The 27,962-nt window shown below is 38.1% G+C and overlaps 2 long non-coding RNA genes across 2 annotated transcripts in view; one reads left to right on the forward strand and one right to left on the reverse strand.

Annotated features, from left to right (window-relative positions):
• Positions 1 to 4,021: 4,021 nt before the first annotated feature.
• The window catches only part of LOC120405210, a 65,432-nt gene continuing 41,491 nt past the window's right edge, over positions 4,022 to 27,962 (reverse strand). The window contains exons 2-3 of the long non-coding RNA XR_005598440.1: positions 7,442 to 7,567; positions 4,022 to 4,812 (exon numbers count right to left, since the gene is read on the reverse strand). This is a non-coding gene — a long non-coding RNA (uncharacterized LOC120405210). The remainder of the gene's footprint in view (positions 4,813 to 7,441; positions 7,568 to 27,962) is intronic.
• Positions 19,601 to 27,904, forward strand: LOC120405211. The gene is made up of 3 exons (XR_005598441.1): positions 19,601 to 19,963; positions 21,404 to 21,580; positions 27,215 to 27,904. It is a non-coding gene; the product is annotated as an uncharacterized LOC120405211 (long non-coding RNA).

A 27,962-nucleotide genomic window follows, 5' to 3' on the forward strand; every position in this document is an offset into this window, starting at 1 on the left:
CAGCCTTATTGACAGAAAATTCAAGCACAAGGGGCACAGAAAAACTTATGAGTGTATTGAGATATAGTGAAAGAGCATTATGTGACCATAGGTTAAATGTCTCTGCAATCTTCTATGGTGTCTTAAATTCACTTACACCCATTTAAAAAAAAAAGTTTATAAAACATCAACCCTGGAATATAGAACATTAAACACTGACATTCTAAGCAGGACCTTGGCTGATATGATGGATAATGTTTTGACCAAGTCAAGACTTATTTTGCATTGTTATTATCATCCTTTTTTAATCCTGAAAGGTCAGCTGTCAGAAAGAGTCCAAGTTTATCATCTTTTTTCCCCTCCCCTCAGGTTTTTAGTTAGCTGGAAATGATGATGAATTTCAATAACGAGTACTATTTCAAGTCTTTCACAAGAATGGAAGTAAGTCTACAGGCTGCTGCTTTTCATGTCCACAGAGTTTTTTTGCCAAGTGCACAGGACAAGCAAAAGTGAAGAATGTTAAAATTGAACCTGCTTTAATGCATAGTCTTGCAGATCAAAAAATAAATCAATAAATAAAAAATCAGACATAGCCTTTACGTTTGTCTCATCCACAGACAATGTATTCCAAACACTATATTCACCAAAAATTTGTCTAATCCAGTTTACAATAACTCAGGAGAGATGATCTCTTTCACATTTGGTAGAAAATAATTACTAGTTAAACAAGTGCCTAGAATAAACATTTTTATTTTGGTAAATTATGAATCATATTCTAACACACACAGAAACATCAGAGGAAAGGGTCAGTTGTTTAGCATTAAAAAATTTGGCAATGGTTAGGCAGTTGGGCTGGTTACTGTTTCCACTTAAGTTAATATTAAAACTTTCATTGATCTCAGTGATGCTAGATCAGGCCCCTGGTGTACTGGGACTAGGGTGACCAGACAGCAAATGTGAAAAATCAGGACAGGGGGTGGGGGATAATAGAAGCCTAGATAAGAAAAAGACCCAAAAATCGGGACTGTCCCTATAAAATCGGGACATCTGGTCACCCTAACTGGGACCACTGTGTATCATGCTGACCATTGTTGTCTTGTGCTCTCTGCCATCGTTTGTTCAATTCACCTCTTGTCCCTTGTCTTATACTTAGGGATTGTCTATGTGGGAAAGTTATACCAGCATATGCTAAGGTATACATTTAAATCAGTATAGTTATACTGGTATAACCCTCCATGTGAACATTCTTAATCAGTGGGAAAAATGCCTTTTTCAGTTTAGCTTATGTTGCTTAGGAAGGGGTTTAAGTTAACCTGAAAAAATCCATTCTTGTACTGGAATAAGATTGTCCATATCATGAGGTATTCAGGCAACACCATTGGTAAAACATTCCCATGAACATCAGACCTTAGACTGTAAACTCTTCAGAAAAGAGAATGATATTTTGTTAGGCATTTGTGCAGTGGTTATCATAGTAGAGCCTGTTTCATACCTGGAGACCATCGGCACTACCACAATATAAATAACTAATAATAATAACTAACAATAATAATGCCATTTCCAGTAGGCACAGTGGTAAGGGAATTAAGGCAAGAGGGTATATCTGAAAAGTCTAAAATAAGAAGAAATGTCACTGATTTAATCTGCAAAATTAGTTCCTGTAAAATGTTCTCCAGTTAAGCAAATACTGTAAGAGACAAAGGCTTTATATCTCCTGAGATACTCACAGTATCAAGAAACTGTACCCTTAGCTGTGAGGAGGAAGGCTGGTCTTGTGGTTGCGATACTGAACCGGGATACAAGAAATCTGCATTCAGTTTCAAGCTCTGTCATAGACTTCATATATTACAGTAACTCCTCACTTAACATTGTAGTTATGTTCCTGAAAAATTGACTTTAAGTGAAATGATGTTAAGCGAATCCAATTTCCCCATAAGCATTAATGTAAATGGACGGTGAGGTTAGGTTCCAGTGAATTTTTTTTTTTTTTGCCAGACATTCCTCTGATGGTTAGAAACCTTCATCTAATTTCTAGTCTAAACTTCCTAATGGCCAGTTTATATTAATTTGTTCTTGTGTCCACATTGGTACTGAGCTTAAATAATTCCTCTCCCTCCCTGTATTTATTCCTCTGATATATTTATAGAGAGCAATCATATCTCCCCTCAGCCTTCTTTTGGTTAGGCTAAACAAGTCAAGCTCTTTGTGTCTCCTTTTATAAGACAGGTTTTCCTGTAGTATGGCTGCTACATTTTCCAAAGCTTAAAAAGTTACCCCCAGGGCCAATTCATATTCTGTTAGAGCTTTGCTTGTAAAGCAGCTATGCCTAATCTGAGGGTATGCGTACACTGCGATCATAGGGGGTGATTGTAGGTCCTACCTGAGTTAGCTTTACTCTACTTAGCTAGATACCAGCAGCATGGGCTGTAAAGGTCCACCTGGAGCCTTGGCTAAATACTCAGGTGGCTAGCCTGCACTGAAACTTGTGCCACAATGGTTTCCCTGCTCCAGTACTCAAGATAGATTAAAGCTAGGTCAGGTATGTCTATATGAGCTGCAATCACGCTGTGAATGCAATGTAAATATACCCTAAATATGTAAGTTGATCTATAGATCAAATTCGGTTCCGGGGGAGAATACAGAAAGTATTCTTATAACCAACAAGTATCCTCCTAAGCTCACCTAGATCAGTAAATGATTTTCAAATTTCCCTTGCTTTTATGTATAAGGCATATTCTAATGGGTGGATTATCTACAACCTTTCAGCTTGCACTGTCATTTACATCTGTGCTAAATAAGTGTTAAATGGCCTTGTTTTGACTTGATAGTGTTTTACACTCACTTTGCATAGGTAGACATGAAGATGCAAGTTGCAAAGCAATAGGAAATCAGGCCCAAAATGTCTATTTCAGACCCTTTCTGTACTTCATGTCCCTTACATGTCAGTCAGTTTTGGCAAAATCGGTCAGACCTTCTTGTGCATACAAATGATATTCTGTTTTGACTTGTTGTGCTTCAGTAAATTATTTATATAATAACAGAGTCAACAACAGGCTGATTTGGGATCTGGAGCCCTGGACTGAATCCATTTCAGACTCTGGCACTGGCAATTCTTGATTGCCAAGGTTCCCAATGGCAGTATTGGCAGGGTACTGAAAAACCCTCATTTCTGTTTTCCAGGGTGCTTCCTTGAAGTGCTTGTGACTTGCCTGTTGCTGCAGACCCTAATTCTTGCAGCTGAACATTGGCTAATGGATGGGAGTGGGGAATAAATTCAGGCAAATTAACTGAAAAGACTTACCCACCTGATTCTCTAAATGGATAAAGGGTGAAATTCACCTTTGTGCATAGGGCCAACACAAGGCCAATACATTATTTATATTTCAATTAAACTCTAATTTCAGGGCATAGATGAAATATAAGTAGTGAATAAGCTTTGTGCTTAATCTCTGAAAAGGGGTGAATTTCACCTTAACTTAGTTAGATGCTTATCTGAGGAAAGGAATGTACATATTAAAATTAATATAATCAAGTTTTCTGGCTCTCTTGTTGGTCTAGATTGAACAGACATAGATGCTGTGCTATTTGTTGACAGTTCATGAATAGTCAGTTCATACATGTACAGTACTCATATATCAAATGTGTGTTATGTTGACAGAACACTTTCTGGTTAAGATACATGATTATATTTTTTACAAATATATTATAAGGAAACAATATCCATACGGTGTTGCAGCAATCAGTAACTTGATGGCAAATAGTAAGGGCAGTAACAATCCAATACAAAGCCCAATAAATGAGTAGAAAGCTTGGATCAGGCCCTAACTGATATTTTGTTGCTGTTAGTTTTTATTATAGTCAAGGGCCAAATTCAGTGCTGGTGTAAGTAGAAACTGCTTCTCAGATGTTAGTGATTATATTTTGGGCTCAATAATTAGAAAATCATAATTAATTGATTAGGAGAACTTAAACTCAAGAATTTACCAAGAAGTTAATTTGATAGATTTATTATTTGGTTTAAAGTGATGCAACAGGCCTCCAGGTGTGTCACAAAAAGAAAACAACATTAAAAACAGTATATTTTAAAGGATATTCCTCTTCAATCGACTGGGTAATGCAGCGTACAACAGAAGACATGCCAAAAGGCATTAAATAGACACCATTCTCATCTCTTGAAGACCTGGACTTTGCAGATGATTTCACTCTCCTATCACATACCCAACACCATATACAAGAAAATTGAGAATCCTTTCAACAAATGAGGTAACAAAACTAATAGAAAAAAGCCTATTAAAACCAATCTTCTACTAATCCATCCTATCCCAGTGCAAAAAAAAAAAACAATCAAAAAACCACACAGAATGTGAACTAAAAAAGAAATAACCTTGTCACTGATGGATATATCTTAAGGGAGGGACCATTCCAGTCACAGGCTCTTGAAAGAGGGCCCGTCTCTTCTTCTTGAGACTACACCATGGAACAATCAGTAGGTCTGGCCATGCTGATCAGATGTCCCATGGCAGGAGACAAACTGAGGTGGACTATCCCAATATTATTTATTTTAAAGTTAATGTAAGATATCATTACATGGTATTCATTGTAATAAGCCTTTGTTTTTGGACTACAGGCCTGGAGCCTTAATTTTCACCTTTATTATAGGAGTGGATTGTCAGTTTTTCCAGGAACTCAGTATTTTTTAATGGAATTCACCCTACGGGAGAATAGCATTCAAAATTGTACAGATATATAGGGAATTCTCGTTAATAGATTGGGAGGTCAGCAAAACCCAGTAATTCACCAGGTTCATCCAGGGCTGAAGCACAAATCATTGTCCTGATAAGAGAGAGCAAACAAAAAGAAGTGTTATTAATATCTTTAGTCCTCAAATATTACACTGGAACTTGCAATAACGTTAACTGAGCTTCTCTTTGCTATTTGGGTCTCATTATGGTACAGGTTAGTGAAGCTATAGAAAAGGGAAAAATCTGTATAATCTATACATTTAAACTATATTCTGGGATTGTATGTTGAGGTTGGGCTCAGTACATAGTGTGGCTTCAATAAAGCTATGTATATTTACACCACCTGAGGATGTGGTCCACAGAGTAGCAACATCGGATCATGATGTGATGTTGCATCACACTGAGATATGATGCAGTTTGCATAACTATGCAGGCCTAGAAGAGTCTTGTGCTCTAACATTCTAACTTCAGATGGTGGAAAGGAGTTTTGGTTTACCATATATAGCTACACCAACCCATACCTAATTGCAGCACTTCCATTCCCCCATACTTCCTCACTTCTAGCCTAGATGACACACAGACTTGAAGCAAACTCTGAAAGAGTCTCAATGAATGCAGGAAGAAAGGATAGAGAATATATAACACTGGCTGACAGTGACACTAGTATTTTATGGTAAATCATTTTTATAGCTTTTTTTCCCCTAGTCTACTCAGTATTCTGGCTGGACCACAATTGAAATGGCAAAAACTCAATCATAAATTTGCAAAAGAAATTGAAAGTTTTCAGGGGGAAGACTATAGCTGTGCACAGACACAAACTGGTGTTTGATTCAGACAACCTTCCGGTGGTGTCAGAAGGTGAGCAAAATTCAGATACAAACCGCAGGCAGCCATGAGCCCTCAGCTCAACTTTACCTCTTCCTCAGTAAAATAGTTTAAGTGATACTGAGAATTTTATATTCTTCAGCTATGGCAAAAACTGGAAGATTAAAATTGTTGAGTGTAGGGGTTACCATGTATTAAAATAATCAGTAGAGTTATGTATGTCTCTGATCTGCTCAGATTCTGTAAAATAAGGAGGCTTGGGATCTGGCTGGTATCTGGTTGCCAGATTTACAAGAAAAATCATGGTACTCTGGGAAGCTAGATTAGTGATTTAGTTGTTGATTTCATTGAACTAATATCCCAGCATGGTGCTGGAGCACAGCATCCTGCTGCAAATGCTGCCACTTGGATAACATATCAAAACAATGCATTGACCATGTTGTTGTTATTCATTGTGCTTAGGAACAAAGATCAGCCACCATTGTGCTAGGCACTGAACAAACACGTAACCAAGGAGACTGTCCCTGCCTCTGAGAGCTTACAATCTAGATGTCAGACAGGTTATAACAAGTGAAGAACACAGACAAATGGGGTGGAAGAAGGCTTAAGTAACAATAAAAGAGTTTTGCATAAAAGTAGAAGCCTCAGCTTTCTTAACTGCCCAGACAGTAGTCACTTGGGAGCATCACAGCCGAAGCAGATTTTAAGGAGGTATTTAAAAGTGGTGACTTTACTAGTTTTGATGGGGAATTTTCCCCATGCATAAGAGGTGGCTAATGACAGGAAACAAGTAGGTGCTTGAGGGAGAAACAGAACTCTCTCACATGGTTATTAAAATAATGACTTTTTTTAGCTACAATAGGGACATTATTCCCAAGATTTTGGCTAAACTCTGTAGTTTTAACTGGATAATATGCACATGATATTATGCATGTCTTATCTTAAAATATTGTTTAAAACAATGAAAAACCTTGATTTTTTTTTTACCTTACAGCTGTCTTTATTTCATTGGCGGGTGAATTGAATCTTGAATATTATAAAATGTTTAGGCATTTTTTGGTGTGAAACGTTATTTAAATATGAAATACTGCAGTAAAATTGTGCCTCAGAAGGGCATATCCAATGATTTAGAAAGTGAACAGCAACAGAAGTGTTAGGAAATTTTTACTGGGCATGTGAAATTTGTGGCATGAAATTGAAAGCAGTTCATGAAACCAAGTGCAATATTTCCTGACCTGCTTTTACTATCCTTCCCTCCACTAGGTTACCAATTTGATTTAACTGATTCATGCAGATCAGTGGAAACCCATTTTCTTTGCTGACCTAGCATCAGTCTATAGATATTTTTGTACATCTTCCTTTGCTTTGTTTTCAATCTTAAAAGGACATTTGAGAGCTAAAATGGATGATATTGTAGTGTTTTAATGCTGTGGGAAAAGATTGTGTTTGGTAAATAAGAGAGAGAAGTTCTGTTAGATTTGTTTTTTAAAGTGACAGATAGAACCATGATGTGAGCCAAAAAATCAAAACCATAAATTTGAATCAGCCATTGATGGGAGTCTAATCCTCTACCCAATTGTTGTTCTTATTATGAATAGTTCTGTAGGGGCCCAATTCTGCAAATACACATGCATGTAGCTTTTCACATGTGCATGGTCCTTTCAATGGGACCAGTTATGTGTGTGAAGTTAAGTATGTATCTTGGTCTTTGGAGTTCCAGTGCCAACTCATAAGGGCTCTCACTTTACAGCAGTGCAAATCTATAGTAAATCCAAAATTATTCCTAATGTACATTGTGTACATTGCAGATCAGAATTTAGAGTGACTGTATATAGCTATTCTTTTTATATGGAAAAATATAACATGAGAAAATATAACATGGTTCTGGTACTAACTTAGAAATCAGCATGCCAGCTACTGAATCTTCAGGACCAATTCTTGAATCTTCTCAGTTCTCCCGGGAGGGCTCCCATCCAAGTACCAATAACCCGCCGCGGCTTTTTTCATTCCTAGTGTTGTAGCTGCAGATGTTAAACAACCAGAAAGCATTCTTTTGAAATGAAAAGTGCCTGAAAGTATTTTGCAGCCAGCATTTATATGCACATAATAGAACAATAAGTCAGCAGTTCTCATCCCAGTTCATCCAGGTGCTAATTGTTAATTACACTGAAAGTAAGATTATTGCTAGGGTTCATTGTACAAATAACTTCAGTTAAGTCACTTACTGAAATTGCCAAGATGCAATAAATATTACATACTTGTTAGTGTACTAATATAAGCCTAGTTTTACCAAGCTAAAATAATTATTTACTACATAATAATTATTTACTAAAAATAATTCAATTTTCTCTCATTTCCAGGAAGAGTTTAATACTGATTCGGATTAAATCAGCATTCTTTTAATGTTTTAAAGAGCCCTCATCACAGTATAATCATAGCTGCATTATACACATTAACTGAGAATTCCAGCAGGGAAAAGTTAGGAGGAGACTAGAGCAGTCATGTGGTGAGAGAGACCAAAAGTTGTAAAAGAACAGCCCTCTCCAGGGTTGTATGTTGTTGGATTCAAGGTTGGCTGAGCATTAACAGCAATCACTTGACTAATCTTGCTGTTGATCTAAAATTAAGGGCTAAGCTAATAAAAGTAAATGTTTTGCTACTTGATCTTGGAAGGTAATTAGGAAACCATATAAAAAGAACAACTCTACAGCGAACCCTAAATATGGCTGAAGCTTTTATAGCTCAACTGTCTTTCAGCAATATATAAAATAGCACATATTCCATGGATTAAAAAGTGGCCCTTTGATTGCTCTCAAAATTTATTTGTTAATGAGGGGTCTTAATTGATTGGGTGCGTTTCTACTGAGGCCCTGCAGAGACTGATTCTTGGCTCACCATTTAATATTTATATCAATGTTCTGGAGGAAAATACAAAATCGTGAATCAAAGGGGTTTATTCATATCCTGGGACAAATCCTGAGAAGTGATGAGCACCGGAAGCTCTAGGTGTATATCTACACTGCAATTAAACAGCCATGGCTGGCCTATGTCAGCTGACTCAGGCTTGTGGGGCTTGGGCTCTGAGACTGTAAAAACTGCAGTGTAGATGTTTGAGCTTGGGCTTGAGCCCAGGCTCTGAGATCCTGTGAGCAGAGAAGGTCCCAAGCCCAAACGTTTACACTGCAATTTTATAGCTCCTCAGCCAAGTCCCATGAGCTTGAATCAGCTGACATGGGCCAGCCATGGGTGTTTAATTGCAGTTTAGACATAGCCTAAGCGGCAACTCCTGAGGTACTCGCTCGCTCACTCACTCACTTTTTTTTTTTTTGAGTCCTTATTTGGGCAGACTTCTACTGATGTCTACTGGAGTTTGTCCTTAGTAAGAACAGCTGAGGCCTAGATCCCATTGCAGGAGAGGAAAGAGTTGCATATATGAGAGAGATCTAAGGGAATAAAACACTATAAGCATCTCTGTAATAGAACTTCCCCCAAATTTTTCTATCAGGGAAGCATTGTTAGCCCTTCTGTCTTCCTGTAGAAGGAGCAGTGGGTTCAATGCCCAAATCCTTCAGATCCCTTGAGATCTGGGGGATTTGAAGGAGAATGGGACAATCCATGTGGAGTTCCTGAGCCTTGACAGCAGCTCTCAGATCAAATCCAATGGAGAGTATTAACAGGTTCATCAGGAAAGAACATTCCATATCGTGGAGGAGCCTACACAATAAAGACAAGACAGCCTGTGGCTGTATTACTTTTTGCATAGTTTTCCTACAGTGTTTGTAAGGAAATAATGCATGTCCCACCATCCTCCAATATCACTCCTAGCCCCTGACTTGGCCCCTCCTCAAGCATGGATCCTTGACCTAGTGAATAACTCCTGAAAAAAAGAGTAGTCTGAGACTATGGAATGATTTCCCCCAAGAGTTAAGGACCATCGCAAACCTTACCACCTTCTTCTCCATGTGCAAGGCACATTTCTTCTACTTTTTTGGGAGAAAGAAAGAAAGCTGGATTGGGGATTATTTAAACTAGTTATTTTCAAGAGATGAATTTCCAATTTAGGTTAAATGTGCTATTATTTAGTAGAAGGTCAGTGCTCAGAAGAAGGCTTGTTTGTCAAAGGTTTACTGTGTGTGTGTGTGTGTGTGTACACATATAAAACAACAACAAATACATTGACAAACCAAGAGAGGAGAGGATGAAACAACACGACCGATTTGTAGTCATATTGCTTAACACACTAGTGCAAGCCCTCAGATACTGTGGTGATGAATATTGTATCAGAGTTAGGCCTTGGCTACACTTGAGAGTTACAGCGCTGGTGGTGGCTTTATAGTGCTGTAACTCACTCTTTGGCCACACTGGCAAGGCACATACAGCGCTGTATCTCCCTGGCTACAGCGCTGCATGTACTCCACCTTGACGAGAGGAATAAAGAGAATAGCGCTGCTGCTGCTGCAGCACTGGGGTGCCAGTGTAAACAAAGAATCATCTTACTACGCTGTAACTGACCTCCGGAAGCTTCCCATAATGCTTTTAAGTAAAGATTACGCTCTTTGTTTTGTTATGATGCCTCTGTTTTTTTTGTTGTGAACTCCGGGCTCCCGAAGCTGCTTATCAAAAAAACAAACACAGCTACTGTTTGCTGTGAATGAGCTCCCTTTGGAACGACCACAGTTAGTGTTTGCTTGAAGAGAGGGGGCTTGAGGAGAGAAGCAGCACGGGGTGCAGAAGGGAGCGGGGGTCGGTCCGTTTTGGAGAGGCTGCTTATCTGGTGCTTTCAGTGATCGAGAGGGAGGTGGGGGAAGGGGTCGGAACTTGCAAGGCAGCTGCTGACACAGTGTCAGCTCCAAATATCCTCTCTCTCTCTCTCCCTCATGCTCCCTGTCACACTCCACCCCCCGCCCCTTTTGAAAAGCACGTTGCAGCCACTTGAATGCTAGGATAGCTGCCCATAATGCACTGCTCCCAATGCCGCTGCAGAAGCTGCAAATGTGGCCATGACAGTGCGCTGGTAGCTGTCAGTGTGGCCAGATTGCAGCGCTTTCCCTATTCAGCTGTACAAAGACAGGTTTAACTCCCAGCGCTGTACAGCTGCAAGTGTAGCCATACCCTTAGATAGATCCACACAAGGTCTGAGGCATTTAAGATGGGAATGATGGTTTTGTGAATAAGGTATTTATCACTTGACCAGTTGACTTTATTGTGGGTTGGGGATTCTCAGCAGGATATTCCCCAATATTTCTACTTTTTAAATACCCCAAGAAGTACAAATCAAACACAGTAATTTAGTTTTCTGTCCAAAAGAAACTCTATATTCAGATTAGGAATGAATTCAGTTTCTTGCCCTAATCTTACTGCTCTTTAATATAGCTATACAATTATTATTGGACGTGGATTTAGTTAGCTAGCTTGGTTTTTTCTTTTTGCCAGTGCAGATACTTATGAAAATTAAACTTGGAAAATGACAATTGCCCTTTGACATAGACAAGCTTTTGTGCTCCAGAAGTAAGTTATCTTATAGTCAAGGCCCAGAGTGTTCTGCAAATTGGCAGTTGCAGTTTTCCCTGCAAATTATGGGCCTTCTGTTGCAGAATTCATAAAGGGCAAAGTGATATACAGATGAAAGCAGAACACATGTTGTTTGGATCATTGCAGCAAGGGATGTGCCAAGCAGAATCTGCTGTAACATCATCTTAGCCAGGACTGAAGAACTCTAGGAACCTAAAATGTCCAGATACTTCACTATGTTGTTCCAGTTTTATAATTCCATTGAAGTCAAGTGATCTATAATGGCATAAAACTGCAATAAGGTAGTGGAAAATCAAATGTAAATGCTCTTATAATGCATAGTCATTTTCAAGAGAGTTGCCATAAAATTCCATGGACCTAAGACTTCAGTAAGTCAGTGTGAATGGTCACTGCATCTGCCATTTATGCTGTAGAAGCTAAACATAAGGAAACATAGATTGGGAGCAGTTGAGATCAGATTTTTATTCCTAATTTTGAACATATGGGCTTTTGCAAACTTCTATCAGCCCTTGGACTTGGTGTGATTTGAATAACATTTCGGGGTTGGTGGCTTAGCTCCTGCTGGAACATGAGTATCTAACAATCTATGTTGTGAACTCCTGCAATCTTCTGTCTGCTCTTATTTCCACCTAAGCAAGACAAAATGTCAGATGATTGGTTGAGGGCACACATCTTTCTTCTGTAGGAAAGAGGCAAATGAGAGAAGATATATGAATCCGGACATGACAGAAACATGAAGAAGCCCATGTTAATTAATACAGCATTGTCCAATAGAAAATAAGTTTAAAAGATTTTTTTTCTTGACAATATGCATATTTATTTGAGGAATTTTGAAAAGCCCAGAGGAAAAGGGATTGTAGATTTAGTCAGAGCATTGCTTCGCCTGAGTGAGCAGGAACAAGTGTCTGTCTTTGGTAATTCTGCAGACATCAGACTCTGAATATTAAAGAGTGTTGGCAGCTACAATATAAACTGGGGCACTTGCCATTTCTGGACAAACCCTGTTGTTCTTATTGGGCAATCAGCTAGTAAATGCTCCAAAGTTTTCTCGCTTGTGTTTGTTCTCTGGGAAAAAGAAAAATGAAAGAAAGAAAGAAAGAAAGCTGAATTGGGAAATATTTAAACTAGTTATTTTGAAGAGATGAATTTCCAATTTAGGTTTAAATGTGCTTTTATTTAGTAGAAGGTCAGTGCTCACAGGGAGGCTGATTTGTCAGAGGTTTACTGGAAGTATAATAAAATGCTAGATAAATTCTCAGATAATAGAGAAAATTGGCTGCTCTGGTTGTTACAAACCCTCCAAGTAGTTAGGTAAATCAGCCAGCAGTATCCCCCTGTCTATCAATATCAACCCAACCACTGGTCTGTGTCCCAGTACTAGTATTTCAGGTATTTATTACTTCATTTAGGATACCCATACCTTTCTGACCAGCATGTGTCCTTAACTCTGGTATAATTAATGCCTACTTTCCATTTAGTTAGTATGTCTTCTAATCTTCAATGTAACTTTTTGTTTGCGCTGAACCCCTGCCTGCCCAGGGAGTTAGAGTCTGCATAAGAAAAGACAGGCACTGGTCTGAACATCCAGGTCTAGTGCCTAATCCTGCTCCCCCGAAGTAAGATACAGAATTCTTACTGACTTTGGTGGTTGCACAATCAGGCGCTTAGTCTGGTGAGGCTGGTAACCACTCTCAGCCTACTTCTAGACATCTGCTTGCCTTTCTATTGACAATGAGTACCCTGGTTAATTTCACACTGATTGTAATAGGCTGCAGGGCTGCAGGACTGCAGTTATAACTGACTTCAGGTGGCTTACAATGTTATTATATTATTATTTTTATTATTATTATAGAGTAAATATATTTGTGAACTGCTTTGATTATTCGCGTGTGAGGAGGAGGTTGGCAATTTTTAATATTTTGCTTTTTTTCTCCACATTGTTTTTTCTTATGACCTTGACACTTTTGCTATGGGATCCTCATGTACAAAAATTCTCCTGAACTCAAGCTGACATCTTGGCTACATTTAGGGGTTGAGTTAAACTTAGTTGAAGCTGGTGGATGTAACAGATGCCTTTCATTCATGACAAATGTAAAAAGCACATGAACTCTTTTATGGAATAGAAAGCTGAACCAATAGGAACCTCTGCCAAAAGCAAAGCCATGTAGAAGGCTGGAGTTGGAGGTAGCCTTGTGGCCCCAAATCAAATTAATTCATTGTTAGTCTGATAAACTCAGGGGTGAGAGACTGCTTGGATTGGAATATTCCTGCAGTTTCCTCTACACTTATTCTTTTATTTCACTTCTGTTTCTGTTTCCTACTTACTCTGGATTACTTTGATAATCATAATAATATTTTACACTTCAATAATATCTTCCATCCCAGGCTGAGAAAATGCTTAGCAAACATTAATAAAGCCTAATATTGGGAATTTTTCAACAAAACATTTTTTTCATTGGAAAATGTTGATTTGTCAAAACCAAATTTTTTTGTGGGAAAGTGTTAATTTTTGACAAATTTCCATTTTGGAAAAAAAATGGAAAAAAGTTTCAAAATTGTTGAAATATACCCTTTTTTGTCATTTTTGATAGGATAAGTTCAAATTTTTTGGTGCGAAACTACCTTTGTTTTGAAATTTAAGTTAATTTATTGATAAAACATGAAAAGTAAAAAAAAGTTCATAACTGAAACAAAAAAAATTTAAATTATTTAAATGAAATGTTTTGATTGACCTAAACTGATTTTTTTCAGATGTTTGGTTCGCAAACATTTTTTGAGATTTGACTTTTTGTCTTAATTCCCAAAGAGAAAAAAATCAAAATTTCATTTTTTTCCACAGGATGGGAAAACCAGTTCCCATCTAACTCTATTGTGAAGTAACTATAATCCCCATTTTATGGAAGGGGAAAACTGAGCCACACAAAGGTATGAGTGCGTTAACAAAGATCAGAAGGCAAATGAGTGGTAGGGAAAGGAACAGAATCCAGGAGTCCTGTTTCCTAGTTCTCTGGTATAAGCACTATGTCATATTGTTTCTAATATAATGATCAAAATACACTTTCTGGATATTTTCTAACCTCAGATCAGATCATTTACAAATTGTATTAGCCCTATTTCACAGATGAGGAAACTCACACAGACAGATGGTAAATAAGATGCCCAAGACAACAGGCAAATTCAGGTCTGCAAAAAGCAGAATTCAGGTCATCTGATTCCCATGATGCTGTGCTAACCACTTGTCTATATTGCCTCCCATTACTGAATGCCTTTAATTAATGTTAGACTAATCTGGGATTATGGAAACATTGATTTTCATTGGCTATATTAAGGTTTAAGGGATTTACCCAAAATGAATTGATTCTCTAAATTAGAACTTCAGCCTTTACTAATTTATACAAATTACCATATTGTCAAGTGTTACTGTTGTCTGTTGTATAGTATGATAGCACACTAGTTCAGAAACAACGTAAATGATCATGTAGTTTAAAACTATAGCAAAATGCATACATATGTAATACTGTATACATTTTGTAATACAATATACATACACACAGAGAGACATTTAAGCTAGTTATTAAAAGAAAAAGCCTATTGAGTTTGAGCTTGTTTTCATCAAGGTTTTGGTTTGAAATTGATCTGATCTGATAAGGTTTATAGACAGATGACATCAACTCTAATGCTAGGAAGGAGACAATGCAGAGTAATTAGTCCCAAAGCTGTTTTCTAAACCCTGGATATAGGAGTTAATCCTGAAAGGTGCTGCCATCTCCTGAGAGATGCTGTGTGCTCACAGCTCTCTACTGGAAGATGAACATGCTTGGCACCTCACAGCAGTGCTCAGCACCTGTTAGGATCAAGCCCTTAAAAATCAGCATGCACACTGGCCCATGAGAAATCTGATCCAATATTTTAATTTCATTTCTGCTCCCCAGAATCAGGAAGTCCATCAGTAAGATCCGCTGTCATTTGGCACAATAGGATTACAGAGTCAGCAATTAGATGTTGTCATAATGACAAAACAGTTATCACTGGCATTCCCTTCCCCATTTAGAAATTATCATCCCTGTTTAGCTGCTCTTCCTCAGAAATTATGTTCATAAGCTGTAAACTGGACATGGTTTCTTTTTGAGGGATAAAGGCTTATAGCAAGTGGTTTAAGAGAATTTAATATGATGGTGCATTATATCAATTAGACACAAATAATTTTGCCAGTAACTCTAATTTTCTAATTCTTGAATAGTCAAGATGTTTTGAAGTTCAAGTGGTATATTAAGGCCCATCAAACAGGATGGTCTGTGGGAGGTCTGCACTTCTGGAGACCACACTGTATCTCACCCTTATAGACCATTATAATCCAAGCAGAGATTTTTGATCTCCAGGAGAGTCAATATTGAAAACTTTTCAGTAGGATTAAAATTACTTATAGTAGAAAAGGGAAAAAATATTTACAATAATTAAAGTGAGAGAACAATATGATTTGGGGGAAAGGAAGTAAATTTGCACTTATATTAGGGGCAATCTTTAAAGGGTTAGGATGTAACTTTATGATCTGCCTTAAGTAAGGGATGGCACATAGATGCCAATAAAAAAAAGGGTTTTATGGAAACCTGAGACTCTGTTTTCTCCAAAATATTCTAAGGGATATTGCAAGGTTTTATTTAATATTCTTTGTCTAGCATTTTAAAATGTTTAGACAGATCACACTGCAGAAGTGCAAAGTGAAATGATGCATGCCATTTCTACCTCACAGGAGTGTTCTGAGGTTAAATTTATTAATATTTGTAAAATGCTTTGAAATCCTTGGATGAAAAGATGCTATGAAAATATTTTACTCTTTAATATGTTACTCATTTGGCTACAGGCCCCCAAATCCACTGTTTATGAACATTCAGATGAAGAAAACTTGCACCTTAAAAACTATCACAAACTGTGAATATTAAGGGGCACAAGAGATTGAACTGCACACTGCTCAGCCAGCTCTATGGACAGCTATTATTCCTTAGAATACGAAGAGTGCAAGAGAATCATTATTAAGCATTAGAAATGATATTCTCTATACAGGTGGTACCTATATCAGCACAGTGCCTCTCTGCAATATGCTCAACTCAGAGGAGTGAATGCCACCTGCCCATCACCAACACTATTTCTGAGTGTACGTACATTTTTCTTGGTCATTTGTCTTTTTCCAAACACAGGTCCCAATTCTGCAAAGACTAACTCTCATGCTTAACGTTGTGTGCCTTGAGTTATTCCATAAGAGTCAAGTAGTAAAAAAAATTAAAATCTGTATCAGAAAACAAAGTTTGTGTGTATTCGCAGAAGGAGGCTACAACAACTACAATAACAAAATTACTGCTGTCTCAACACATAGCTGAAATGTCATGATGAAGTGCACAGAAAACAGACACACCACCGTTTGCATAGCTTCCCGCACCAAACTGTTTGTTATTTGTGTTACATTAGAGTCTAGAGACCCCACCATGACTTGGGCTCCATTGTTCTAGTCATAATAACAATATTTTAAGAGACTGCCCATGCCCCAAAGAGCTTAGACCCGGAGCCCCAAAGGGACTTAGGTGTTTTGGATTCATTTAGATGGAATAAATGGGCCAAAGATGTTAATGCAACCCAGTCACTGTCCAAACTAAACAGTGTATAAAAAGGTTTAGGTTTGACATATTGAGACCTTAACCTGCTTAGTACCATGGCAAACACCATTAAAAATCCTTTTAACCCTTTATTAAAGATACAGAAATGAAGGAGAAAATAGTTAAAACATTTTAAATGTAAAGTGTTAAGTAAGGCTTTTATTTTAATAATATCTTTTGTTCCCTTCCCTTTAGCTAGAAAGAGTTCTTAGATGGAAACCCCTTGTTTGACGGTCTCCTTGATGGTATTAAAGATGGTAATAACTATCCTTTTTGGGAAAAAAGAATAAATTGAGATGAACTGGAGATGTTGTTTGTTTTTTAGGTCTGATCCTATTTTATCCCATGTAGTGTTTGGGATTCAGCTGGAGCTGGTAGGGATGGTGATGTCATCTGGTCTCTCTCTCTGGCCCAGTCTCATCAGGACAGCCCTCAGGATTAGGATTAAGAAGAGCTAGGATTCCAGGAAATAATTGGAGTGGCAGGCATGATGGTGAAGCTCACTCCAGTGCTCAACCCTCATAGAAATCAACAGGAGTTAAAGCAATTTTCTGCACTATCTGAGCCATACATTCTAAGGCCATGATTCAGGAAAGCACTTAAATGTGTGAATAAGTCCATCCCTATGTAGGAAAGCACTTACACATATGCTTAACTGTAAGTCATTAAAGTTACTGATATTTAAGTGATTGCCTGAATGGGGTTGCTTTCTTCAATCAAAGACTATATAATCATGCATACCAAAGGGTGGGAGAAAGGAAATAGCAGTATCTCCATTTTATAGGTGGGAAGCTCAGGCACAGAGAGTATAAAGGCCAGTTTCTCAAAGGTAGGTAGACTCCTAATTTCCATTGAAATCAGTGGAAGTTAGAAGCCTAAATACTTTATGGATCTGTGCTTAAGTGACTTGCCCAAGGTCACATGAGAGGATGGTGGCAGAGCTGGGAATTGAGTTCTATCCCATGCTTTAACCACAGAGCCATTCCTCCTCCCATAAAAGTACTAACCAGACTTATTTTATGAGATTTGATTAAATTAAAGCCCTTGGTAGAATGGGTTTGGGCCAATTTTCTTTTTATAGTATTTGTCACAATTTCAGGGTACCTGCTCCTGTATTTCCCTCTCTGTGGTGCCTTGAGGGCACCTAATTCAAGATTTCCAGTTCCCAGTCATCACCTATCTTGAGCAGAAATCTGCATCTCACTCCTTCCTGACTGGGGGGTTTAAGACTGTATAGCTCCCTGGATTATAATGTGATAGTTCCAGGAAGCCAGTCTGCCTAAAAAGGCCAATGTCTGCACTTTGCTTTCTCTTCAATGGCTAAGGACACTGGACTTATCATCAGTTACAAGTTACTACATCATTCCCCCCCCCCTAAACAATGGTATGGGGAGGGATAGCTCAGTGGTTTGAGCATTGGCCTGCTAAACTGAGGGTTTTGAGTTCAATCCTTGAGGGGGCCGCTTAGGGATCTAGGGCAAAATCAATACTTGATCTTGCTAGTGAAGGCAGGGGGCTGGACTCAATGACCTTTCAGGAGCCCCTCCAGATTTATGAGATAGGATATCTCCATATTATGTTTATTTTTCAGGTAAAAACATTCCTAAAATCTTCCCAGAGGTCACCCTATAACTTATGGAGTTTTACCAGTCTTCTGGGAACTGAGAAGGCAATCCTTCCACAAGGTTTGGGTCCCACTTGGACAGGCTGTCCTGTGCATTTGCTGGATCAGCAAGACCCTAAATCAGTTTAAGTTCAAGCAATTTGTCCTGACTTTCTTTGTCTGTTGGACAACCCAGTTGGAACCATATGTCAGAGTGGTGGTACCTCTATGCAGGTGTTATAACCTAAGTGATTTGCCTTAATCATTTTTCATTTCCTGGAAAAGCTGAGGCAACCCTCTCCTCGTGTAGTGCATACAATCCCTGGTCCACAATGAAACATAAACCATTCACATACTTAAAACAATATAGTCTCCCAAAGATATTGCAGGAAGTTGTCCTACCTGTCACAGTATTGTAGAAATGATGGTAAGTAGTCAGTAAAGCTGCAAAACCTCATTTTTGCAGTTTAGCAGGAAAGATTACCTAGTAGCCAGGTTATTCTATCATACAGACAGAACAGTATAAAGGTCAGCAAAATATCTAGTGGCTCATTAGTGTGGAATTGGGATGAGTGGATATGTTCTAGCTTTCCTTAAGGCAGCAAAACTCTAGGGCTGGCACATTCTGCGCATAAACCTTGTGCAATTTTAGATGTCTTTCTGAATTTCCCAGTTCTGAGTATATTGTATTGTGCAACAGAAAGGTAGCTTACGAGCACACCTGCACTGTTTTCTGTTTATAGAATTGGTAATTACAATGACAGTGTTGAAATAAAAAATCTGCTGGATAGGAATTAAATAGTAAAAACAATGATGTATTCAAAACTATTTGTATGTCAGTCATTCCGTTCATCAAGACTGCAATTAATCTAGTCCCATTCAAAGTCATTGTGGCTGCAACAAAGGCAGATATCCTAGCATCTGGTTAGTGATAGCAAGAAAGGATCCTTATAGTTTGCTTTCTTTTTTTTCTTTTTTTTCCCCATAAAACTTTGTAACTATTGTGTTTATGAGGTGCTTAAAAATTCTCCAGTGTTCAATGTTTTGTCTTTACTGTGCTCTGGACTCAAGAGAATTCCAGACCAGCGAAAAGCAGCAAAATACTTGATTAAAAATATACCACTTAAAAACACTTTCTAGCCTTTTTTCCGTCTGCAGTTTCCATGGAATTCCTATAGTAAATTGCCAGAGAATGTGATTTGGTTTTATTACTTTTAAAAATAACTTCACTTTAATACCAGGGTTAATTTTATACTTGCAGGGGAGAAGAAATGGCTGGGGAATGATATGCTCTATTGATGAAATGGAAACCTGACTCCCAAGTTATATCTTCAGAGACGTAGAGAAACAGCAATAAGAAATGACTGCAGTGCATTAGTACATCCAAAAGTTAAAGATCCTCTAAGGAATCTGCCTTCCATAGTTTTGAAGAGTGGGTTCTTCCTCCCAGATCCAAACACTAACAGACTTGATCCAGCCTATGATCCTCTGGGACTTTATCAGTCTAAATATCTGGTTAATGTGGCTTTGTCTGAAGGTGGTGAACTGGGTAGCTCGCCATTGTTTTGATATTTGAGGAAGGAACAACAGTAACAGTGTGGGTTTGGACTCTCCTGTCAGCCACAAAGTTAAAGGTAAACAGGCAAGACCCAAGCCTGCCCTCTTCCTTTCTCCCACATTCTGTGGATACTCTTACAGCAAGGTTCTCCAGCCTATCTCTTCCTCAGCATTTTCTAAAGAAGGATGCCAGGGTTCTTCTCAGCCAGGAACGTTGACATTGCTTTTAATCTGAAGTGATAATTGTATAGTAATGCAGTGTAACACCTTAGTAAAGTAAGATGCCACAAAGATTTTCTGCCATCACCTGCTAAGCCCTAGACCCTTTTAGCCTACATCTCTGATCCCACCTCTTAGTCTTTCCTCCCTTGACCCCATTCTGTCTGCCAACAATACGATCTTCAACACTGACTTCTTGTCCTCCTTCCACTCCTCTTTCTCTGCCTACTACATCCTGCCTCTAATGCATGGAATGGTCTCGCTATTCCAGTGGGCCCATTCCCTACTCTCTTGTCATTCAGATTCCTTCTAAAGATGTGTTTCTTCTTCAATACCTAAAAACACAAGCTCCCTTGTATTGTGTTAGAGAAGAAATTAGGTCAAAATAATGTACACACATTCTTAGCTTACTCACTTCTCTAAGCCTCCCAGTGCATCTTGCCATCTCTGTGTTGGTCTCTGCCCCAGATATCTTATCATCTAGAAAACAGTCTTTATGTTTGTCTTTCATTTAGCAACACTGAAAACACTTACTTCTTAACAAAAAGAGGAGGAGAAAGAAGATGGCAATGATTTTGTGGCTCACTGTATAGATGGGTGCTGGAACATACTTGCCACAAAAGGGCCTGATTCTCCATTCACTTCCACATGTATACAAGTGTTGTAACTATATTATCTTCAATGGAATTAATTCCTTATTTATAATAATATAGATGTCAGAAGAGTCCTACTCAAAGTGTATATGGGAGCTGTGCTATGAAATATTTTTCTAGCTACTTTCTAGCTTTGAAAAGTTATGCTTTACTGTGGCCAGTGCCATATGTCATTCAATAATGGGTATCTGAAACCTGGAAAGACCAATCAAAGGGCTGACCCACTAGAACTGGGCAAATATTTTTTTTAACTGCATCAAATAGTTTAATTACTAGATATCAAGACAATTGCTGAATACATTTGTGATCCTAAGAGCCCTCACTGCCATATAATGGCAACTCCTGTCAACCTGACAAAACTCACTACACCTATCACTTTCCATTTATTATGGTTATCTATAAAAATGTTGCATAAGATATCAAATGAAAACCTATATCACTGATGTCATCATAGGCATGGGTGTTAATCAATGATGTATGTGTATACTAAAAATATGTTTAAAACAACATAATCAAGTAGGGTTGATAAACAAGTCTTCCCCAGCCAAGAAAATATTGATTTATCTGTCTGCCTAGATATCCATTGTGAATCAAGTATTGTGAAACCACTACAACAGATTCTTCATTTTCATTTTAAATCAACAGAAAAAGCAAATAATTGGGTGAATAAGAAAACAGCATGATGTCAGCTCACTGGAGCACAAAAAGCAGAGGAGAAGATCTGTAGCTGGGGATACTCTTCAATGGATTTCAAAGGTTTATGGGACTATGAAAAGAAGAGGAAAGAACCCATTTGTTTTCTGGCAAACAAAGATCAAAGAGGTCAGTGCTCTGTGTATTCCATGAATTGTGATCCTTGGCCATGTGGGGTGAGTGATGCTGAAAGAATGCTTTAAGTAACTAAATTGTCTTAGTCAAGGACTGTAGCCAATTGAATAGAGTTTTAGTCACTAGGACACATGATTATACTTTTGTTTTACCTGTAACCATTTTCTGTTGTTATTATCACTGGTAAGTATCACTTAAATCTCTGTTCTTTATTGATAAAGTTGTTCTTCTTTTATTTAAATTAATCTGTTTTGTTATATTTAAGTGAGATGTGCATCCTCAGCTGAACCAACAGGCCGGTGTATATTCTGTCTTTGGTGGATTTTGCAATTTCCCAGGTGTCCAGTAACAAGGGCTGGATGCCGCAGACAGATTAACCCACAAGGCTAAATTAGGACTGGTGGAGTCCTGAGGAGTTTGTTTGGCTGGTTAACAAACTGGAGTGGCAAGGAGCTATCACACAGTTTAGCTCCAGCAAATTCCTCTTTTGCTGAGGCAGAGGGGCAACATTATTAAATCCAATATTATATGACTAGCTCTAGTTTCCACACCGGCAGACGGGAAACAAGTGTAGAGGAGCCTAGGAAATACCTTACAATTAGCCCTTTCAGATTTCTCAGGAGGTAAACTTCTGGAGCCAAACTGCCAGCACCAGCAGCTAAATCAGAATTAAACATATTCCAGAACTGGTGGATCTTGTAGTGCTATGAAACTGTATTTGTTGTTCTCTTCAGGGCCAATCTATGGTGTTGGTTGCTGATATAATTACAGGAATCTTCAGTGCAAAGAAAGTCAGTCCAATTGTATATGATTGAAAACGCTCACATTTGTATATTGTAGTGGCTTGGTAGTGAAATTAAATCCCTTGGTTATTCCACATGGTGCACTGTTATTATGCCAGTTGATGAGAATTTAGGAAAGAAGACATTACAATAACAGTTGACCAGAGAGCACCAGTAATAATGACAATGGTGGCAACTGTCAAAGGACTGAGGAAAAAAGGGAATATTGCGATTGGGTGGGGAGGATGGAAATCATTGAGTATTCAGTACAGTGGGAGTTAATTAGCACACGGCATTGTTATCCAGCTGGTTCATTTACACATGCAGGTTGTGTTTTAGAAGCCAGAGTATTTGTGTTGGCCTAGAACACTCACAAGTCTGAACTAGTTCCAGCTCTGTTTTAAACGGAATCTGATTTAAATTTGAATCTCCATAAGTTGGGCTGCGGTGGAAAGGCTGGATTCAATAAACCACCAAGATTAGCCTTGCAACCATAATACCCACAGGCCCTTTGCATTTTTTTCAGTGAGTTTGATATTGTGGTACATAGGGAGAAGAATTTATTCCCAGAAGCACAGTCTACAGGTGTCATGTTTCTTAATTCTATTCCTCCATCTTTTGCCTAAATTAAACCATCAATATCAGAAATATGAATTCTCAAAACTAGTTGTCACTTGAGGCAAAGGTAATTTGCTTGACATTTCATGCTACATTAGTGGTCTGTTCTCACTACCCATAAAAGAAGACTATTACCATTGTATTTTTTCAGTTGTATTGGAGATTCTGCTGTCTTGAGCATACATTCTTTAATAATTGATATAAGAATATGCCAATATTTTTGTCTATTAGGATTATTTTTAGGGGGTTGAAGAAGAGTGGACTAAGATTTTGTTTGATCAAGAATCCCAACCAGATCTAGTCAAGATAAACTGTTAGGTTTTTTCCATCAAAAAACTTCAGCTACTCTGAAAACCATGCCTCTCAGCAAAAAGGTTGGATGCCAGCTGTTTATATTGATCCCATAGGTTAAAGGTGTTTTATGTTACATTCAAAGTTAAGGCAGAATCTGGCCCTTTGTATGCATGCTAATGTTTCACTCTTTCTGTAGAAAGTAGAAAGCAACCAAAGAATGGATTGTGGGGAACAAAGATCAATTGGCCCCCAGGGAGAAGGTCTACATAGAATAATTGGTCTATTTCTCTCTTTCCTTTCCTAAGAAAAGAGCAGCCACAGAAGAAAGAAAAATCAGAAGTTCACTATTTATCAATAGGTCAAGCACAGTTTCCACTTTGTTCTGAAAAGCCTTGCTTTTTAAGGGGGAAGATTTGCTGATTCATGTGGCATGGAGAGTGCAAATGTCTTCAATTTCTGCAGAGTAAAAACATCAGCAATTTTTCAGCATGAGGAGGCAAGAGGTTTGACTTAAAAAAAAATACATGAAAGCAAATTTGGGAGAAGCAGAAAAAAACTCTAAAATTATTTCTTGCATGCACAAAACCTATTTAGGTGTCATAAAACTGCTACCAGAATAAGTGCTCCAGTATTTCTATGGCTTTTATTAGGTCAGCCATTAAGCCTGTTTTTCTCTCAGAATGGCTGATGTCATCTAGCACAGTCTGGGCCAAATTCTGCGTCCTTTATTCAGACAGTATGTTCTTTTTATTTCAGTGAGGACACACATATGAGTAAGTGCTGCAGGATTGGACCCTGTGTCAGGACAGGACCCTTAACACAGCAAGCTTTAGGGACCAACATTCCCTTCATGGCAGGGAGCGGGGAGGGAGTGTGCAGAAAAACCTGCCAGCAGTCAAGGTGGGGTTGCCACTCAGAGAAGAATTTCATTTGGGGCTTTGTGACACTGTTCAGCTTTCTGAGTGTCTCTGTGTCAATGTTTGCTTGATGTTGCATGGCCACGTGATGGTTCAGAATCATACATGTAAATGTAACATCACACAACAAAGACCCAAGTGCCATAACTCTGTAATACTGCATCACAGCATAGTGGTACGATGTGGGTTCATGGACATCCCTGTAGTATATTAGTCTTGCAGAAAAGCTTCCTAAAACTTAAAGATGATTCTGCTTGTTAATGGGAAGGGGAAGAAGAAAGGAGGAAATGACACTTCTTTGAAAGGAATCTAGACAATTACCAGGAATGGCTAATCCTAAACAGGTTTTAGATCCACCAAAATGTGTCCCTCCATTCCCATCTTCCTTCCAGCTTCCATAGCATGGGTCTCGTCATTCCAGAGTCCTTTATTTTTCTTGTGAAACTGTCCATCCATCCAGCAGCAATCACCTTTGTGCTGTACTATCACTTGTTGTTCTTCCTCTCTCTAGGTGTATGGCCCAGATCCCAGTAATCCAAAGAATATGTCACTTTCCCTGGCACATCCTGAAACTAAGATCTATTTAGAAAAAAAAGTAGGATTGGTGCTTCAGAGTTTTATCTAGACGCAGGAGCAAAGCAAAATAAATATGACTAGGGTGGCTTTTCAGAGCAGTCTTGCAAAATGAGACTGAGGCCAGTTATCTCCCAGGTATTTTTTTCTGATCCTGTTGTCCATAAAATGTCTTGGGATCTTTGAATGAAAAATATTTGAGAAGGTCAAAGAAGTAGTAGTAACATTATTTATTCCAACCGGCAGTTCCATGGTAACAATTAGAGAGAAAGTATATCATGTTAAAAAGCCAGGGAAAGATATGCCAAATCAGTTGTAAAACCAAATATTTTGCTCCTCAAAAGTATTGTAGCCACTTCCATAACCAAAGAAATAGTCCTGATGCAGACATTTCCCAAGGTCACATGCTGCCTTTCGAGCTATTATTGCCTGCAGTGCGCACACCGTTCCTGGGAAAGGGAAAAGGATGGTTCAAAACCCACCCAAATGTTTGTTTATTGGGAGCCAATTTACCTGACATTCAGCTTGTGCTGACAAAACAGTTTCTGAAAACAGTTGGTTTCATGCCAAACTATTAATATAAAGAATTGTTACTGATGGCAAAATTCCTGATCTCTCCTTTTAATTGTTGGCATCTGTCAGTGATTTTCTTTCAGAAAAACTTTGAATAATCTTTGGGCACTATTGGATACTTGTTCCAAGAATAAGACACACAGTGTGATTTTTGTATTGGCAATGTAAATATCCTTCACAGTGGAGGCCAGAGGACCAAATTTAATCCACCGTCCTGTATTTTTTAAAGTCAACAGCTGAGTAGTTTGTAAATCCCCAGAGTGAAGATTATTGGGTAGAATGTATCATGACCCTTGAAAAAAAATAATAACCTAAACCCCTCACTTTCTCAAATCTCTTATGCATGAAGCAAACAAAAAACCAAACAACTCCCACCTGTCCCATGCACACAAAGTCTCTAGCTGTATAAATACAAGTATGTGGGAATGAATAGTAAAACAGGAGACCAATGCTTAAAATAGTATCACATCTCACTGAGACCTATATCAAATAACAATTAGTCCACCTTGACAGATATTTTAGAGCAAGCTATGCCTGCAAGAAATAATGAAGCTGGACCATTTTTAGTTCTCTTCTTGGGGCAGTAACTGAGGGACATATCCTTCCATTCCAAAGAAAAACTCTTGAATACGGTGTTGTATATGATAAGATTGACAGATAAATTGAGAGAGAGATCACAGTATATTTTTCAGAAATGTGAAAGTGTACTGGCTCTAATGCCTTCAGAAATACGGCATTGCTTTTCCTTGGTTTTTAACTCTAGGCAGTATATTGATGTGAAATCAATTTGATAACATGAAAGGGCTTCACCTAAAGAAAGCTTTGAGAAGTATAACCTTACATTGAACTCTGCATAGGTTTAGCCCTGATTTTTTCCTCAATAACAATATACCCCCTCACTCCCCCCCAATCCAGCACAAACACTCATGATGATGGCAGTAACTTTTTTTTTTTTAAATCCAACCTCAAGAAAATACTGTCTTGTTTTTTGCTTTATAAAATTAAATAGATTTTATTGGGGGGTGGGCATAGCTGAGGCACTGGAGAAGGAAGACCTCTTTATTTAATGTATTTGTTGTGATGATGTCGGAACTTAAAGAAACTCCAAGAAATCAATTCAAATTGAAAGGGAGAGGGAATATCACATTTTGATTTTCAGAGAAAGCAGCTGACGAGCGGAAATAGTTTATGAATAATAGTTAATGGAGTATGCTTAGCTTTTTTATTTCATCTCCCTTCTGGTGTTATAAATTCATGCTGGCAGGAATAGCATATTTTATTTGTTAAGCCTCTTGGGAAGGGGAAATAAATAAAAATTAGTATTTGAGGAAAATGATCAATATGAGATCTGCATTAAATACTTAGAATTCAGTGGGTGATGGATATACGGCCTCTCACTGCCTAAAAGTTATTTAATGATCTAGTTGAAATGACTTCCATAATAAAGGAATACATGAAAACAAATATTGCAAATGGCTGTTGTACTGTCCATCTATCTGTCTAGCTCATAGGAATATGTGCTCTAAGGGGAACTATGGGAAATAGGAAGCTCTTTGGATACATATAGAGATCATACAAGCAGCAGTGAGTAAAGATGGTCTTTATATTGCTTTTAAAGAAAAGTGACAGAGGGATATGAAAGGGTCCACACTTTCCATCTCACAGTGTAGCTTCCAGTGCAGCTTTATATCCTTATCACAGTTTTGATCACTGGGAAGCAGGATCTGATAATTTTCAGGCTTATCAGAGACAGGTGAAAGATGTGCATCATAGATGTTTAGAACTAGAAGAGATCTGTTGAGTATATAGTCCATTTCCCTGGAGTCACTGCAGGATTGTTCTCTACTGACAATTGGTTGTGTTTTGTCTAGATTATTTTTACAATATATAAGGTGATGAGGTTTCCACCACATCATTTGGGAGACTACAGTCACAATGACTGGGGAAAAAAAGGAAGAAACGCAGAGTCACATGAGGTGAAGATGGAGAAGAAGTCGTCTAATTACAATCACAGGAGAAGGACCACATAGATTCTCACTCCAGTACTCCCTGGAGAAAATGTGAAATTCCCCAGGATCCCTGTTCTACAAATGTGCCATAGAATAAAATTCCCTCACCACCAAAACTGGCCATCTCTTCAGCCCTATACATGTGAATAAGAGTCACCAGAGTCAAGAGAACACAAGAAAACATAACTTTGCTGGACAGAAGACCAGTACCAGGACTATATCCCACATAAACCCATTTGGAACTTAGGTGTTGACTTTCTGCACCAGACAAGTATTCTCGAAAGATGATACAGGCTGTGGAAAAAAGGAACAAAAGTAAATGTTCAGCCAATTGATAGTTTTAGACAAAAGAAATATAAGGTTTCTTTGAAAAATACATTCTGGTGAATTTTGAGTTTTGGAAAATTACTGGATTGTTGCCAGTGCTGCAGACTGAAATCCTTTGTTTATTTGAAACAAAATCTGCCTTTCTTTGTTTGGTTAGGATGTGAAAAAGTAGAATTATGGAAACATTTGACAAAGATATATTAACCATTCAATATTTGAATATTTTAGCATTTTGCTGCAAAATGGTCTTATTTTTTTAAAAAAAAAGAGGTCAGAGAAATAA

Source organism: Mauremys reevesii, linkage group 4 (genome assembly GCF_016161935.1).
Source record: "Mauremys reevesii isolate NIE-2019 linkage group 4, ASM1616193v1, whole genome shotgun sequence".
In the NCBI taxonomy this organism is placed as follows: domain Eukaryota; kingdom Metazoa; phylum Chordata; order Testudines; family Geoemydidae; genus Mauremys; species Mauremys reevesii.